Genomic DNA, 17,611 nt, shown 5'->3' with positions numbered 1-17,611 from the left:
TATACCTAATATATAAATGTATACATATGAGCAAAGAATTTCAATTTTTGAAAAGAAGTGGATTCAGTGGACTCAGTGGACTCAGTGGACTTTGAAGGTGAAAAAATTCGCACATTTGGTCTAGCCGTTTGGCCGGCTAGCTAACATATATAAATATATATATTTATATGTATATACACTATACAGGGTGTCCCAATAAACATGGAATACATATATTATATTATGGCTTCTGAAATCAGGTATTACAATGCTAATTCATTACAAAGACGATATCGAATTCGTCACTGAATTCCCATGTTTATCGGGACACCCTGTATATAAGCCAAGAGCTTTATTATATAGATTATAATTTGTAGATTTGCAGATTAATTAATTTTATCTCAACGCGTACAACGGTTCAACCTTTTTTAGTTAAAAAGTCCATATAACCTATTAACCACACATGAAATCGATATCCACAGCGAACACTTTAAAATTATTTCCGACATGGCTTCTGACCACATGATATCCTAAAGGAATTAATTTTAATCCTTCGTACCAATGATACCAATAGTTACGATAAATTGCTTTATTCCGGGATATAAAGAAATTTTTAACTCTGTTTTACATTTCTTTGTTACATGCACCAGCTCGCTATGAGACAAGACTTATGTATCATCAGGCCATGCTTGGCTCTTGGTCTTACTCGTCTTACTTGCTTATTCAATTTTAGTTTTAAATTTTAATTTAAGCCCTGGATTTAAAGATTTAAACGCTGGGTTTCGTTATTATATTAGTTTTGGGAAGTTTCAGGCAAAATACTGCTAAATCGCATTAAAATTGGCCTATTTTAGTTGACGGGGGGGGGGGGGGGGGTCTGCGAAGTTCGAACTTTCGAAGTAGGAGAATTTTGTTATGCCCAATCTGCAATTAAAATTGAAATAAGATATTTTCATTTTCTTTAGCACAATGGCATAACTAGTGATGGGAAATAACACAAAAATCTGAGAAATTTACAAATTTCAAAATTGTTTTTTCCAAAAATTTGCTTTTTTCAATGTGATGAGCCTGTGTGCGTTTTCACAAAAATGGGGTCCAATCGGTTTAGTCGTTTTGACGTACTGGATTCGACGAGTTTCCTTTGAATTATTCATTGTGTGATTTCCAATTAAAGTCTTAATGTTTTGCATATTTTCGAAGTGAATAAATACTTAATTCACTTCATTTTTTTGGGATGAAGTCTAAACACACTATTTACCCTTAGGAAAGAAACTGATTTACCCGACTTAAATTCTAAATTTCTTTACAATATCTAATGAGCTAAACCTTTAATATGTTAAACTTTAATTACAGTATTTTGCCGATATCACAGTTTTAAATATGAATGCATATCTACATTGTGTCCAAAAACAATCTTTAAGACATCACTATGGTTCAATTTTAAAAAAGTGTACAGTTTTGATATCTTTGGAACATTTCCGATCGATTGATACTTTTTCAGATGGAAACGCAAACTTTTGTTTGCGTTGCGAACCACATTTGCGCAAAAAATAGCCCTTTACGCATTTTTTCACAAACGTCATGCACTTTACGGACATATGTCATCAGGTTGCAAAGATTTAAGAATTGGGGGCAACTTATCTACTTTTCTTTTGTGAATACAAACAAAAAGTACAGTCTCGTAAATTAAAATGCAGTATTCAAAACACACCGTAATTCCTATGAAATTTGTTTTTTTACGAATTTGATAAATAAAATTGTATAAAACAGAATTCTGCAATATTTTTGCGCGAAATGTGTTTCGCAACGCAAACAAAAGTTTGCGTTTCCCTCTGAAAAAGTTTTGTGAAAGAAATCCTTTCTAACTAATATAAAAAAGCATTCCATCAAAAATCAAATAAAGAGCTTTTTTAGGCCCCCAAGAAGTCGATATCTGAAGTAAGAAAATAATCAGGCTGTAAATAAAGCAGATGTTATTTCCGCATTTTTAAAAACATATTTCTCTGCTTCATTTCTCCACGATGATAATTGATCAAACCATTATAATCAATAATAACGCAATTATTTTTTGTTATACCAGAAGAAAAGAAACATAAAAAACTATCTCAAATCATGGTATCTAAAAAAGATAATTTCCAAAAGATCTGTAAGTCAAAATATGAAAAGGATTTGCAGTAAATGGTCAGAAACCCATGGGTGAACTCAAGGAGATATTGAATAGAAGGAGGGGGCGATAAGGTTTCCGTACACTTTGGTGTGACGTTTTTGGACTGCTGAAGAACTAGTTTGTGCGTAACAACAATAACAAAGGCAGCCGATCTAATGTAAACAAACATGAGTTAGTAAACTGTGAAAGTTCATCTAACTCGTCAGATGCGCCAGATGTCTGTTTATCATTTGTGTTATTGTTTACAATCTTTATTATTTTTGTTACGCAAAAACTAGTTCTTCAGTAGTCCAAAAACGTCACAGCAAAGTGTACGGAAACCCTATCGCCCCCTCCTTCTATTCAATATCTCCTTGGGTGAACTAGAGTTCCTGGTTAACTTAAGAACCAATTTTCACCCATTAATGTATATTTTTCGTATTTGTCATAACAAAATTTTTTGTGAGGCTATGCATTTTAAATTTTAAGTATTTAAAGTCTTCTACGCTTTTGTTTTCAGATTTTGAATGAAAATATTCCAAAACAGAAAGGATGAACTTCGTTGTAATTAGTTTTACGTACCAAGTAATATTGGAAACAATTAAAATCCATAAAATCATCTTGCATGGTAATTAACCTATTTATCAATTTTTATACAATGAATAAATTGTAAAGTATGACATAATACACATTGTCCGCAATTTAGAGTATTTAAACAGTGTCCTCTTAACATATAAGTATGTAGTATAAGATGAGTTCTTCTGATACCCCCCCCCTGGTAATGCCCCTCCCTCCCCCTTCTTATGACGCTCCTGAATTCAATGTCTGTGCATTGATTGATAAGTTAGGTATTTTGGCCTTGTTAGAGGAGTTAGTGGCGGCCTCAGAACCTGGATCCAGCCTCCACCAACACCCGGCCTGCAGCCTCCATTAGACCTGAGCTTAAAATAGAAACAAATCAGGTCTGGGCAGCACTTAAAAAAAACAATTGACAATAGTTTAAGGGACAATGAAATTGAATACATTTAACATATTTTAAACTTTTAAAACAATAACCGTCGGTCGGCTGCAGATACTGTCACTTTACCGGTCTGCCTCTACCAGTAAATAGTATCATTCGTGTTCGGTCATGAGACCGAAGAAACCAAAGTGATCTAAGATAAATTGTATACAAGCATTAGGGAGAACAAACAGGTAACTAATCAATCAATTTATCAATGTTTTTTTTCCGTAGTTTTTAGATATTCTTTTTTTTAAATGCAAACAAATAGATCGTAAGGTTCAAAACAAATTATTATTAAATGAAAGTATGTGTTCGAATTTTTTGTTCTATACACACATAAACAAGTTTTTATAAATATCTCGGCTAACTTAATTTTTTTGGCATAATGATTATTGAAACCAGTTTGAAGTTCATGTAGAACATTTTACTTATTATTTATAATTTATGTTTCCTGGACTGCCGGTAAAATCCATAATTCCGAATTCTAAAAACAGATGAGTAGTGTGTAGGTCAAAAGTTTCGAGGTAAATTAGACGCATGGGTTAAGAGGCAGGCATGTTTTACGTTCGAATCAATTTTCAGCAACTTAATAGTATTGTGTACGTTTTTTTGACATTTGAAGATATGTCAAACCTTTTACGATATTCTTAATGAATCTTAAATAATAGATAAAAGTTTGACTAAGTAGTAAGTTTATTCCCTATTAACCAGGATGAATTTAGTCTACGTTCAGTTTAAATTAATAGTGTGAAGGATTTGAACCACTTCTCTTTAACTTGAACCGGTTCAACTAGATCTTCCTAGCTATTCATTAAGTCTCGTCCCAGATAAGTGTCGCGTGCACCTCAATTCGGTGAATCTTGTACAACTACAACAGCGTGACTGTCGTAGTTGATTTCTGTTTTTTTTTAAAGTTTGCTTCGAAAATGAATTTTGAATTTGTAAGTTTTTTTTTAATATATTTGAAAGAATTCTTCAATAAGAGGGCCGGCCATTTACGATTTCCACCCGTTCTGCTTAAACGTTTGCTGAGATAGAAAAAGGAAGAAAGCCTTTTCATTTCTTTAATAGGACTTTCGGCTTATTTCCGGTGACCCTTATATTAAAAGCGTTCATGCCCGACGCACAACGGAACCCTTTAACTCTAAAGAATTTGGAGGGGAACGTTTATCGCTGCGACTAGGACAGACTTGGGAAGTTGCCGCTTGGGAAATTGCACGTTTGGGAAGTTTCCACTTGGGAAAACGCCCTTGAGAAGTTGCCACTTGGGAAATGGGAAAGTACCTTACATCTATTAGTTTATGACATGAAAATTACCAAAATTTCTTTATATGCTGGGGGGAAATTTTTACCTATATTGAGGGAAAATCTTTAAATGAAAGGTAATTTTAAATTAGATTAAAAAATCCCTTTTTGTTTCTAAGTACACTGTAAAGTTCAGTTACTGTTTATATTAAACCTAAAGCCAGGCTTCCTCCAACTCAATGTGGGTAAAATGTTTATATAATAGATATTTATTTTAACTAGAATATATCATTATTTTAATCTAAATGTGTGTTTTATGTATAAGTAAAAAAAAAATACAAAATAGTTTTCTTGGACGTCACTCATTTTTGTGTGAATACATTTTTTTATTCTGTTAGTGCAACATAAACAGATATTTTATCAAAGGCCTTTGTACTTCTGGTTAATGAAAACAAAAACTAAAATGAAATATAAAATACACATACATAAACCTTCAGTATTTAAGTGTTTCTAGAAAACGTTTTTAAATATCTCTTAATTGCCCTATTTTGTTATTGTTATGTATCTTCAATTTAAAAGCTTCAGGGATGTTTGAATATTTCTTTGCTATTTCAAAAAAATATATGCATATTTTCATAGTTTAAGAAAACTTTCCATATTATTATTTTAAGTTATTTAAGTTAGAGGCTCTCGTTTAAATTCATTGAATCTTTAAAATAGATGAATAAGCCCTCAATGTATTACAGTACAAGTTCTGAGGCAAATCGTCAGACATATATCAAAGCGTTCAATCTGACTTCGCAATGTCGAAGAAAACGTTAGAAGTTTTTTTTAAAAAGTACAGAAATAAACGCATAAATACGCAGGTTCATTTTTTTGGACCGAGACATGAATAGTGAAAACTGAAAACCGTCGCCCAATGTTAGGCCATAAAGTGTATACATTATACACTACATGTAGAAAAATTAGCGTTATTTGCCTCTCTGTACCATTTTTTTGGAGAAAAGAGGGTGACAGGTGATCCCGTTCATGTATCCCTTCTACAGTTACCATACAGGCCTAAAATATCTAAAACGGTTTCATCTCGTAGAAAACAGAAAATCAATTTTAAAGTTTCTTTTAGTTCTCTTGGTCCTAATTTGAGAAGTCCAAAAACAGAGTTTACACTTTACTTTTGAAAGTTTTTACCAATATCTCTCTTGTTATAAATAATGAATAGAATGTTCGGTCAGACCTCTTTCTAATTACTTCATAGAAAAAAATACGAGCATAAAAACACAATTCTCTGCAAAACCGTTGGAAATCTTAGGACAACTTTTCTCAGGATTTTCTCTCTTTATATATTTATTAAAGTCTTGGTAATATCCAATATGTAACAAGCATAGAAGGAAGTGGAAGAAAGTACAAATATAAATGTTTTGAATTGAGCAATTTTTGTCTTACACCAGGTTTCCATTTTCTTTAAATATGCAATGCAAGCTGCCAAAAAATATTCCAAAGCATTTCTTTATGTTTTATAGTTTTTAAAGTATCTTTCTTGACAGTTATGCAATAACTTCCACGATTTGTTCTAAATAAAGATTCATTGGAAAAAGTTCGAGAGGAAACTAAAAACTGCTTTCTGATGACATCATATCTTCAGGGGATTAATGAATTTCTCTGGTGTTATTAATTACAAACCTTTCTCCGGTATTCATTCAGGGCAGAGGGTGAGGCCAGAGAACAAAAACTTGTTTTAAAACCTGGATTCCATCTTAAGAAATCTTTCGCTAAAAGAAAGGGTGAAATATGGACCATTACTGTAAGCGTGATTTCTCAAGCGACCCTTCAAGCAAGATGGTGAAATTGCCCGATTTAAAATGGTACCCTGGAAACCTTTATCTGATCAAAACTATGGAAGATATTTCTCGTTATTCTAGGTTTAAAAATATTTAATTCTGATAATTATATGTTTTCTTGCGACGCTTGCAACGTAGAAATGTACAAGCCATTTTTGTAGAGAAACCACAATTTGAAAAAAAGTTTTCAGAATTTTTTTTTTTCACCATTTATATCCAGATCGAAACAGTAGCTAGAAATAAAAATATTATTAATCGATTTTTTATTGAATTTTGGTTCAGCCTTTTATTGAAACAAATCCTTCCCTTTTCTTACTTCTACTCTGAATAGACTAAACTATATTTAAATATAAACAAAGTGTAGTAAAAAGTTTTGTCCTCAAGGTTTAATTACAAAGCTCCTCTGTCTGAAGAGCTATTGAGGAGAAAAGTTCTGAATTCCTAATATGCAACAATTATTTACTTGGAAAGTTTTTTATGGGTAGAAAAAGACCAAAAAAGGGTTTAATTAAAAAAAATATTGTAGCTATTTAAAACAATTTTTCTCTTTCGTAAAATAAATTTAAAATTTTGTAGTAGCTTCCATAAAAAAAATCGTAGAAATCGGACTTCTTCTCAAAAAGACCGACAAATTTCGGAAATCATTAAATTTGCATTTTTCTATTAAGTTAATGCATTTTAGCGGCTTCAAAAACTTAAAAATATCAAAATGTTTATGTTTTAAGCCAACACATTCAAGTTATCATCTCCTGTATGCCGAGTACATTAGAGCCTGGTCCAATCAGGGTTAAGTCATGTGTTTGTTGTCTATTCTGAACAAATAGAAATAGTATGGCGGTAATATCTATCTTTCTATCTATCTCATTATCCAATTAGAGTTATGAATCCTTCAATCTGCGCTATCAGTAAATGGAAATATTTACTTCTACTGAAACTATAGTGATGATATTTCTGAAGAATGTTTTTTTTTGACATAGAAATTCGTTTTGAAGCCTAAATTGCTATTTAACCATTCTTGAGGGTCTAAAAATATCAAAATCAAGCTCAAAATCTCAAAATATTTATGTTTCTACTCAACATATAACTGTGATATGTCTAAAGAATGTTATTTTTTTACTCTATATATCCAATTTAAAAGTTAAACATGCCTTTTAGACTATAATCTATAAGGATTTAGAATGTATTTTTCATACCAATGTTTGGTGCTAGAGCTCTAAAGAGTATTTGTCCACACTCCACACCTGTTCCATGCTAAAACTAGGGAGAATTGTTTGAAAGGCATTTCTAAATTAAAAAGTGAATTTAAGAGAGCTGAAGTCATCATAACCCTCTTCTTTATTTCAAAGAAGTAATTTTTTATGTTGCTTCTCTGACCAATAACCGGTTTGAATTAATAAAATAGGAAACCCCTATTCTCTTAAGGTATCCAGAATGATGATCATAAGGATTGATATAGAACTAAGGATAGGGTGCTGAGAGTTTTTTTACATCTTGCTGTTACGTATCAGGAGAATATATGAACTAATTGAATTGTAAAGAAGCAGAAGACAGTAAAAAATAACTTTCCAAATATTCTTGAACAGTTGTTGACATAAATCCAGACTTCTGTTATGATAAATTGAATCAACTTTAAAGTGTAGCCTTTGATTTTACCTCACTAACTTACGCATACTTTTTGTAGCCCTAGACCTTTAAATTTTAGAACTATAAAGCACTTGTTTTTAGCTTTAATTTTTAAAAAGTAATTAGCAAAATTCTCAATGAATTATCGAAGTGGTTTTACCAACTATTTCATAATATCATTTCAACTAAAATTTTAAAAACTATGCAGCTAGGGAAATAAGTCCAACATAGAAAGTTCATTTTCCCTTGACAAGGTAAAAACATGAGAAAAAAGCAAAAAAAAAATTATTAAGCGCGTTTGAACTGTGTAAACAAGTTTTTTACATGGTTTAAAGGGTAAACCTGGATATTCTGTCATATAGTTTCAAGAGATGAGAGCAAAGTTTCAAATGTCGGGGTACTCATCTCAAACGATAGAGTTTCATCTCGTCTAATTCCAGAAAATGTGGTTTTGATTTTAACAGTTAGGACCGCAACCAAAATTGTCTCGTAAGCACCCAGGACTAGGGATGAATCAAGTTTTTTTAGTCCTTAATATCGAGTGTAATACTCTATAATCTCAAACCAGAAAAAGTCTAAACAAAGGGCAACGACAACTAATTGGAAACAAAATTGCTGTGTTTATACGTATAATTTATGTGTTACGGTTTGGCCATCTAGCTATAGGTAACAAATATCCACACAAAAAGAAAAAATACATTAAACTGTCATACACAACTGCGTAGCTCTGCCTTATATACGAAATATGCAACCCACTTTCTATAAAATCATCAAAAAAAACCAAGAAATGAAAACTGAATATGCTAAAGGAAATAACATGAGATAATTGGTTTGTTATTACAAACATAACTTTCAGATTTCCAGGTTTTATGTGATGAAAAGAGAAAACAATACTTATTACGGTTTCAGAACAGTGCAGGTGCTGTCGATCTAAATCAATTATTTTTATGATATTTCTAAAAAAAGATGGTCTAGTTAGGTAACCTTTATTGTCTATTGTTTCCCTTTATTTTTAGAACTGAAGTGCATATATTAAGAAATGTTATGTTTCTTCTAAAATAGAAAAAAGGGGAAACAGACTCTAGATTGTTGACAACTAACGTCAAATTAAATAATAGGATCTGAGTTTTTGCCACAAACTCAAAGTTTCTTCTCCCTATATCTTTGCAACCCAATGGTGTAAACTTAGATATTTATAACTTAGACTATTTTATCCAACAGAATTCATTGTTTGAAATATCAAAGTTCTACGGCATAAGGTTCCAAAGATATAGGGATTAAAAATTACAGTTAGCGGCATTAAGCTCATTTTCCTTCATGTTAGATTTACAACTGAAATGTTTCCAATAACAACTCCTTTATGGTGAAGAGCTGTTAAAAAGAACAAAAATGTTTTTAATTTCGAGAAATCTTTCCAAATAAAATTCGCCTAAATTAAAAAAAAGCTAGTAGCTACGATGTCAAGAAGTAATAAAAGCAATGTCGCATGACCTTCTTCTACTGTGGTTTCTATGTAAGATAGGATTGATCCTTTTACTAGTTTTGGCTAGTTTTATTCAAAGTAGGAAAGTAACAATTATTACAAGGCAACTGCAGCCTCAGGATTTAAAATTCTATAAAAGTTAGTATACGTTTCCAAACCATGTATGTTGAAATTTCCATCACAAAATTCCAAAACCCTCCCCCCCCTCAAACAAAAGTTAGCGAAATTTATTCCCCACTCCCTTGATTAAATCTTGTTTGCGCTCTTGCATTTATGCGTATACGTGATAAGAATAATGAACGCAGAGCGTCGAATAAATGCAGATACATGGTCTCCGATGAAAAAGATGTTTCTAATAATAATCCGGATTATTGTTTTCTATTGTTATTAATTTTATTTGATTTTTGTCATTTTAAAAGGTTAAATAGTTATCTCTATGTAATCTTTATTTTTAGAGGACTAAAGTGACAAATCTAACATCTAAACAATGACAGTTTTTTTCCTTGCTGGCCATTAAATTATATTATATTAGGCAGGAAATTAAAAAGTTTCCAAATTTAAGGTCGAGTGTTTACATATTTGGACAATTTAATAGATATCAATTAATAAAAAAATACAAATGATTTATTTCATGTTTATCTAAAAATTACCCAAAACATAAAACTAATATTATTAAAGCGGATCTTTGTCCCTGATTGATTATGAATAAAATAGAGTCCTTGTCACAAACTATGGTCTATAAATCCCTATTTCTCTAGTCATAACCAGAAATACCCGGAATTACTTGACAGTTAGACTTTACAATCTTATCAATAGTTCACAGCATTCATGCGTCAATCTAATTTTACAAATATACAAATATGATTGATAATCACAAAATGGCACTAGTCCTGCCAATTTCCCAAATGTATATGGTCTGCCTTTTTTGTGCATTCAAACTCACAAAGGATATAAATAACTTGATTTAAATTTAGAAAATTTTCGTTTTCTTGAATAAAAATGAAATCTAACCAAAATTCTTTATATCTCGGCCCTCGGGTAATTTTGAACGCACAAAATAGACAGACCACATTTTGGAAATAGCTTGACTAGGTCTATTTTGTGGTTATATATTTGTATATTGGTAAAATTAGATTGACGCATGAATGCGTGAACTATTGCAAAGATTGTAAAGTCGTCTATAACTGTCAATTAATTCTGGGTCTTTCTGGTTATGACTGTATAACCCGATAGTGTAAAACAATGTACTTCAAACTTTGATTAGTTGTTCTAACTATTCTAACAGGACCCATGGTTTCGAATATCTAAGGTCTACTACACCAGGTTGCTAAGATATAAGGATTAGAAAATCAGAATTTGTACGAAAGGCTAAATTCCTTTCAGGTTTATAATTGCTTTCTGAAAATAACAATTCTGTTGCATGGCATCGTGAATTTTTACACAAATCTGGCGAATTTGTCAATCTAAAAATTAAAAAGTTCGAAGGGTAAAACTTTTGTTTGTAATATCGCTAAGCTTTAACCTTTGAACTTGAAATCCAGTAAACAAACTTTTAAGTTGAGGTTTAACTCATTAAATTGGAAAAGTTACTTCCTAACACCTTGAGGTATCCTGCGTCTAAGATTGAGAGAATTGAGCCGTCAATAGGAAAAGGTAATTTTAATCTTTGTTTAAAATATTTTTCATTTTTTTCTATATTTAGTAACTTGAAGGACTTCAAGTTTGCTCTTAAATTTAACAGAAATGTGATCTAGCAACCATGGTACAATCTAGACTAATTCTAAAAAGATTATCACATTAAAACAGTTCTCTTTTTTAGGAGGTTGAATCTTTGATTTTGATCTTTTTTAACGTCATCCGTTTTTATTTTTCATTTCGGATTTTTAGATTGTTATGTGCCATAAATATATGGGTTTTTAGGGAATTTTTTCCTCGCCTCCTCCCAAGTCGGATTCTATGAGATTTTTTATATACAATACAAAACATTTGTGAGAGTGTTCTGTATCTTTGTACTTTCCAGAGTCTCCACTATATCGTGATTAAAAAAGAAAAAGATGCTGAATTTCCATCCCTGAGGTTTAGAAGCTGTCGGAGGATGACAGCTTGACTGCCGCTTCAGCTGTCCCCAGCTGTCGAGGCCAGGGCCTTCGCAGCTGTGTCCTCGTGACTTGGCAGCTGAACAGTATGGTTCTCGATTCAAACCAACTTTAATCTCTCCGATCATTTTTTTACTAAAATGTGGGATTATACGTGATTTAGCAGAGTTTGTACAGCCTACTCCTATCCTGGAAGACCAAAGCATTAACTGAGAAAATATCAAATGTTATGACAACTTGTGGGAACAGGTAAATGATAAGCCTGGTTTATGTGAGTTCTTTCCAGGTTAATAATAATCAATCAAACATCCATCCACAGACAATTCAGGGCTGAATAATTACAGAGTCTCTTAAATCAATCTTAGTATAAATTGGAAAATCAATCTTGATTTGTACACATTTGAACTAAAATTTGATACATCTTCATTAATATTAAATCTGGGGTAAACCGCGAAGCTTTATGTTTAATTGTAAAATCGTGACGCTCCTACCCCCTTTTTCCGGACGGGAGTCTTCCAATTTACCTTTTTTAAACAGAACCAATTTTACACCCTTTCAAGGGATTCAAGGTTAATTCATCTAACCTCCTCCATTTTGCATTCTCCAGGTGGAATCCATCTTACTTTCTCCTGGCGGAACCAATCTTAATGTTTCCAGGTAAAATACACTACACTTTTTACTTTAAGGTGGAATCCGTCCTTCCGTCTTGAGGTCGAATCCATCCAACTTCTTGCTTGCGTTAGAATTCATCCGTCTTCCTCCTTACGGTGTAATCCATTTTTTATTCCTCCAACGTTGGAATCCATCCCACTTCCTCCTTGAGGTGGAATCCATCCAACTTCCTCTTTGTCATGGAATCCATCCCACTTCCTGCTTGCGGTGTGATCCATCCCACTTCCTGCTTGCGTTGGAATCCATCCTTCTTCCTCCTTGCGATGTAATCCATTCCACTTACTTCTTTAGATTAAATCCATCCCACTTCCTCCTTGTGGTGGAAACCATCCCACTTCCTCTTAGCGATGGAATCCATTCTACTTCCTTCTTGTGGTGGCCGAGTCCATCCTGTTTCCTCAAGGTGGATTACATCCCACTTCCTCTTAGCGATGGAATCCATTCTACTTCCTTCTTGTGGTGGCCGAGTCCATCCTGTTTCCTCAAGGTGGAATACATCCTATTTTCTACAGGTGGAATCCATCCCAGTTTCTCCAATTCATCCTACTTCCTCCAGGCAGAGTCCATCCCAATTCTCAAATGTGAAATTTCAAATTCATCCTCCTTACTCCAGGTGCTCCGTGGAATCCTTGTCTAGGTAATATTCTCCGGCAACTTAACCAGGGGCGGCCTACGAAATTTTTCATGAGAGGGGGGGGCAAATTACATATTTAGCCTGAGGCGAGCTTATGTTTACTACTGCATCAGATAAAAAGATGGACAGTGAAAAGGATGAGTCTTTGCCACCAACTTAGATTTATCTTTTGTACCCAATGATGCACACCTTAGATATTTCAAACTATTAATTCTGTTAGATAAAAAAAATATAAGTTTGAAATATCAAATGCTTTAAAGCATCAGGTTGCAAAGATATAAAGATTGTTGAATTTGAGTTTGAGGAAAAGACTCAAATCCTTTATATCTATTTTCTGTTTTGTTTATTTTGATCTTCAATCTAATTGGAAAACAGAAGGTTACATCATCCTTTGTGAATAAAACTAAGAATTAAATGCTATAATTAAGGCTGCAATCACCATCACCAAGAGTCATGCCCGATAAAATGTAATCAAATCCTTTTTTATTCAAAAATGAGAACCTAGCTTTACTTGGAAACTAAATTTTGTTAAAATAATCAACGTTTTTGGCTTAGAATTTTAAACCAAGCTAATTGAAAAGTCTCGTGGTTCATCTGGCAAATTGGTCAAGGAGTTATGAGTTATGATCGGACACACAAACAAACTACTTTATATATTATGCATTGCTAGATATAGTTTTACTTAAAATTTTTCAAATATGACTTTCCGTCTTCCAAAGAAAAATATTCAATATTAAAAAGAAACTCCAACAAGAATTTCACACAGGCATGATAAAACGAAAAAAGGATGAATGATTTATGTTTGACAAACAATCTAGATTTTATGAAAATGATAATGATAAAAATTGATCTTGAGGATTTTTGGTTGTTTAAGGTTTTAAATCGTTTTACACAATTTGTTTTAAAGGTGCATTGATTAACTTTTTTTCTAAACTGCAAACAATCTAAAAGCAAAGATGAGACGATCATATTTTAAAACAAGTAGTCAATAAATATTTTTTGTCTTTCTAATTTCTAGAGTCCCTGGCTAACCATCGCTGCAGTATTTAATGAGGGACTAATACCTAAAGTGGAACTGCAGGGAAATCTTTTGTATCCGTTCTTAAAAATCAAATTTAAAGGCCTGGAAGATGGCTTTCTCACTAGTTGCGCCCCAAATTTTTACAGGAGTAGATGGATCCCCCCCCCCCTCCCCAATTTTTACTTCACCGGCCCTGCACAATTGCAGGACTAACTCGAAAAAACCGGATTTTATCAGCCAATCTATAAGTCCCGGGCCCAATGATAATATCATGGATTCATGCGCCCCGCCCTTTTACTATCCCTCCCCCCACTCCACACCTTTCCCTCGTCGACCTTGCTCAATAGTATTCTAGCTCGACTGAAGACTCTAATTATTCGGAGGATCCGCATTTGAACTACTGCAGCCGTATAATTGAACTATAATTGATCATTTGAATTCTATTGATTGTTTTGTTACTAAATTGTGACGTCATTTCCTGTAGTTCATACAATACATTTACTCAAATTTGAACTATTAAATATGCAGTTTAATTTTTTTATATATGTTTCATGAAACAATACATTATCATCACAAAATAGTTTACATGATCATGACTATATTTAACCATAGAGAATAGAATATATAGAGAGGAATTAAAAGAATCTCTCGGTATGAATATTTTCAGTCCCTTTCAGCCTGAAAGGGAGTTCAAAGTGTACAAATCATGTAAATGTTCACAAATTATATGCAGTAGAGTACATTAATACAGTATGTTCCCTAGACTATTCATTTCAATTTCGAAATTTTTTAAGCTGTTAAATAAACTTTATAATGAATTAGGTGAATAAATTAACATCATTTGATTTATAGTTATAACGGAAAATCATCGTTTGTAAAGTGGAAGGCATAGAGTCTATGTGAAATGGTCATTGGTCAATTATGAAACCAGCCTTTCATTATTTGGTTTTCTTTTAACAATAATTTTAGATTTTCTATAAAATGATATTCCAGGGCCCAACAGGTTATATAGCATAAATATACACCTGCAGGAAACAGCTTACAACAATTAATGGCCGTTTTACACTTTTTTCTGGTAAATTCCTCTCTATATATTCTATTCTCTATGTATTTAACGTATATGGACATAAAAATAATATTAAAATAATAGTTCAATCGAGCGCTGCGGCTAGGACATGGTATAGAGGGAGCCGGGCGCTGCGGCCAAATAACCAATAATATTAATTATTGGTCAACTTTAATTTAAATTGGTTCATTTGAACTGTTTTTGCTCAAGTCATGTGAACTATTTTTTTGGATCATTTGAACATATTTTTGCTCGTACAGAACTATTTTTTTGCTCATTTGAACTCTTTTTTGCTCACTTGAACTATGTTTTGCTCATTTTAACTATTTTTAAAGCTCATAGAACCATTTCTTTTGCTCAATTGAATATTTTTGGCTCATTTTAACTAAATTGTTGGCTCATTTTAACATAAATTTTTCGGCTTGTCCAATGAACTTTTTATATAAATATAGTTCAAATAAGCCAAAAAATAGTTCAAATGCGCACAGAATTCTATCGTTTGAACATATATTGGTCGAATTGAACTACTACACCTGGTATAACGTGCAATAGTTCAAACGACCAATAGTTCATACGGTGCAGTAGTTCAAACAAACTAAATAGCAATTATTCTGATTATTATTCTTATTAGTTCTATTAAGCAGAGTAAGCCAGGAAACTGGTTCTTCTACTGACGTAGGCACAAAACAGCTGTTCGGCTCAGTTTAGATTAAACTTCCGTAGTTCTGACTGCGATTTGTGAAAGTGAGGGTTAACATTAATGCTTTTCAACGAAACATAAGAACAAAAACGCTATACGTTGGATTAATTAGACGGTTAGTAATGGGATCAGTTGAACATGAAAATTAAAGTTTTATTTGTTTTAATATTATATTTGTAATGATTAACGGATAATTATGTTTGGTAAACACTATATGAACACTTACGTTACATTGATTAAGAGACCATGGTTAGGAATTAGCATTTCGATTATCGAATGGAATCCTTAATCTTATAAATTAAAGCAATCATTTTTTCTACAGTGTACTTTTGTAATAAAATGTTTGCTTATATTATTTCATTTTGATTTAAAACCATCTTTTGCCTATTTAAAAATATCGAATAACCTTTTCAGGGTCAAAATAATGGTATATTCCTAGAGAACGATTTTTGGACCCCCCTTCTCTAGGACAGACCCAAAATAATCAATATTTTGGGTCCTCCCTACTAAACGATTTTTGGACCCCCTCCCCCGAGGTATACTGTTGTTAATTGGATTGGATGGCTTAAATATATTTTTTTCAAACATGTGACTGATACCTGATCACACAATCGGTGGCAGCTGTGTTGAAATCTCAAACTTTTCTATGTAATTCAGTAGGTCATTATCGTAACAAATGACAAATATTTATAAAATCTACGAGATTACATCTACATTGTCCCATTAAAAATGGGATAAATTAACGACTTCAAATGCCGTCTTTGATTCAAGAGGGATTATTTCGTAGTTATGATATTCAAGTCTTATCTCATTTCCCATGTTAATTTTGTGACACGTAGGTAACTTAAAATGTGCACGTTATGTGCTGAAACTTCCATCAAGAGTTTAAAAAAATCCTTGATACTAAAAGTGGGTCTGTCTTACCCCAAAAGTCCTGATATAACAGTATAAATCGTTCTCTAGGACAGTCCCTGAATGTTTTTAAATCTTTGAGGAAATAGATGGCCTTGAAATGATGTAGCAAGTTCTATTTTGATGCACCATTTTTTCTTATTTCAATTTTGTTTAGTGAATATTGAAATCCATTTGAGATTATCGGATTAATTCAAGGGTTTCTAAAATTTATGAAGTGGTGTGTACGTTTTCATCTAATTGAATTTGAATGAGAATAAAGGGTTTCGTGGATAATATATTACTGAGAAAAATAAAATTGCAAAATTTACTGAACCGGGAAGAACTTCGGTAACAATTATCTGAAAGCACCTAAAGAATATTGGATTAGTTTTCTGTCAAATTAATTAAAGAAATGTGAAATATTGCAACTCTAATCATAACTATATATCTACGTAATTTTGTGGTATCCGCTCTTATGATATAATCTCATTTACATCATTAAGTTCAATGTCTGGAGTATTGCTTAGTTTTTATGTAACCACGTTACAATGTACATTTAATTAATTTTTTCGCCTTTGTCAACATAACCGACCTGTGTTTCCCCCATCAGAGGGACGTTACGTTACTTCATGTCCCTTGGGGCAATTAAGTAAAATAACTTAAATAATTTTTACTTGACCACGGGTTCCCTCGACCAATTTTGCCTGCAACATTCTGCGCTCTGGATGTTTTGTAGTAAGAATTGGTCTTGGGAACACAATGTAAAGTAAAATTCCCTTATTTCCCTGTAAAGTAGTTGTAAATAATTATTACTATGATAAGCTGTGATATTTAAACACTCTACGTCCTTTTTAGGTTTCTTAAAAACTGTGATAATTGGTTCACAATTCATAATATATATCTGAGCCTACGCCCTATATTTCCACCAAATAAATAAGGATATGTTTAGGTATGTTTTCGGGATTTTAACGTTCAAATCGAACTTGCTATGGACTCGGTTATGCTCAAAGATTGTAGCTGATAACGGTAAATGTCCATTTTCTTGTCTAATATAAAAGCTATTATTGTTTCTAATATTAATAATATTAAGATCTCAATCTTCTCAAGCTTTTAGTGTGAAATATATCCAAGACGAGCAACTGATAGGTCAGGATAATGTAAAATGTAAGATAAAAGATCAAGTTTGTATACCCCCCCCCCCCCCCCCCCCC

At 32.5% G+C, this 17,611-nt stretch overlaps 1 protein-coding gene across 7 annotated transcripts in view; it reads left to right on the top strand.

Moving 5' to 3' along the window:
* Positions 1-3,082: 3,082 nt before the first annotated feature.
* LOC111705625 (plasma membrane calcium-transporting ATPase 1) overlaps positions 3,083-17,611 on the top strand; it is a 34,768-nt gene continuing 20,239 nt past the window's right edge. Inside the window, exons 1-2 of one of the 7 annotated variants that reach the window (XM_023478228.1) lie at positions 3,083-3,319; positions 17,350-17,426. The gene's annotated coding sequence lies outside the window, so the exon portion shown is untranslated. Of the gene's footprint in view, positions 3,320-11,505; positions 11,663-15,500; positions 15,622-17,349; positions 17,427-17,611 lie in introns of those variants that run through there. The other 6 variants (XM_023478227.1, XM_023478226.1, XM_023478232.1 and 3 more) reach the window with 6 other exon arrangements.

This window comes from Eurytemora carolleeae, unplaced genomic scaffold (assembly GCF_000591075.1).
Source record: "Eurytemora carolleeae unplaced genomic scaffold, Eaff_2.0 scaffold291, whole genome shotgun sequence".
NCBI lineage: Eukaryota > Metazoa > Arthropoda > Copepoda > Calanoida > Temoridae > Eurytemora > Eurytemora carolleeae.
Note: the sequence above shows the minus strand (reverse complement) of the source record. Positions and strands in the feature narration are given on the sequence as shown.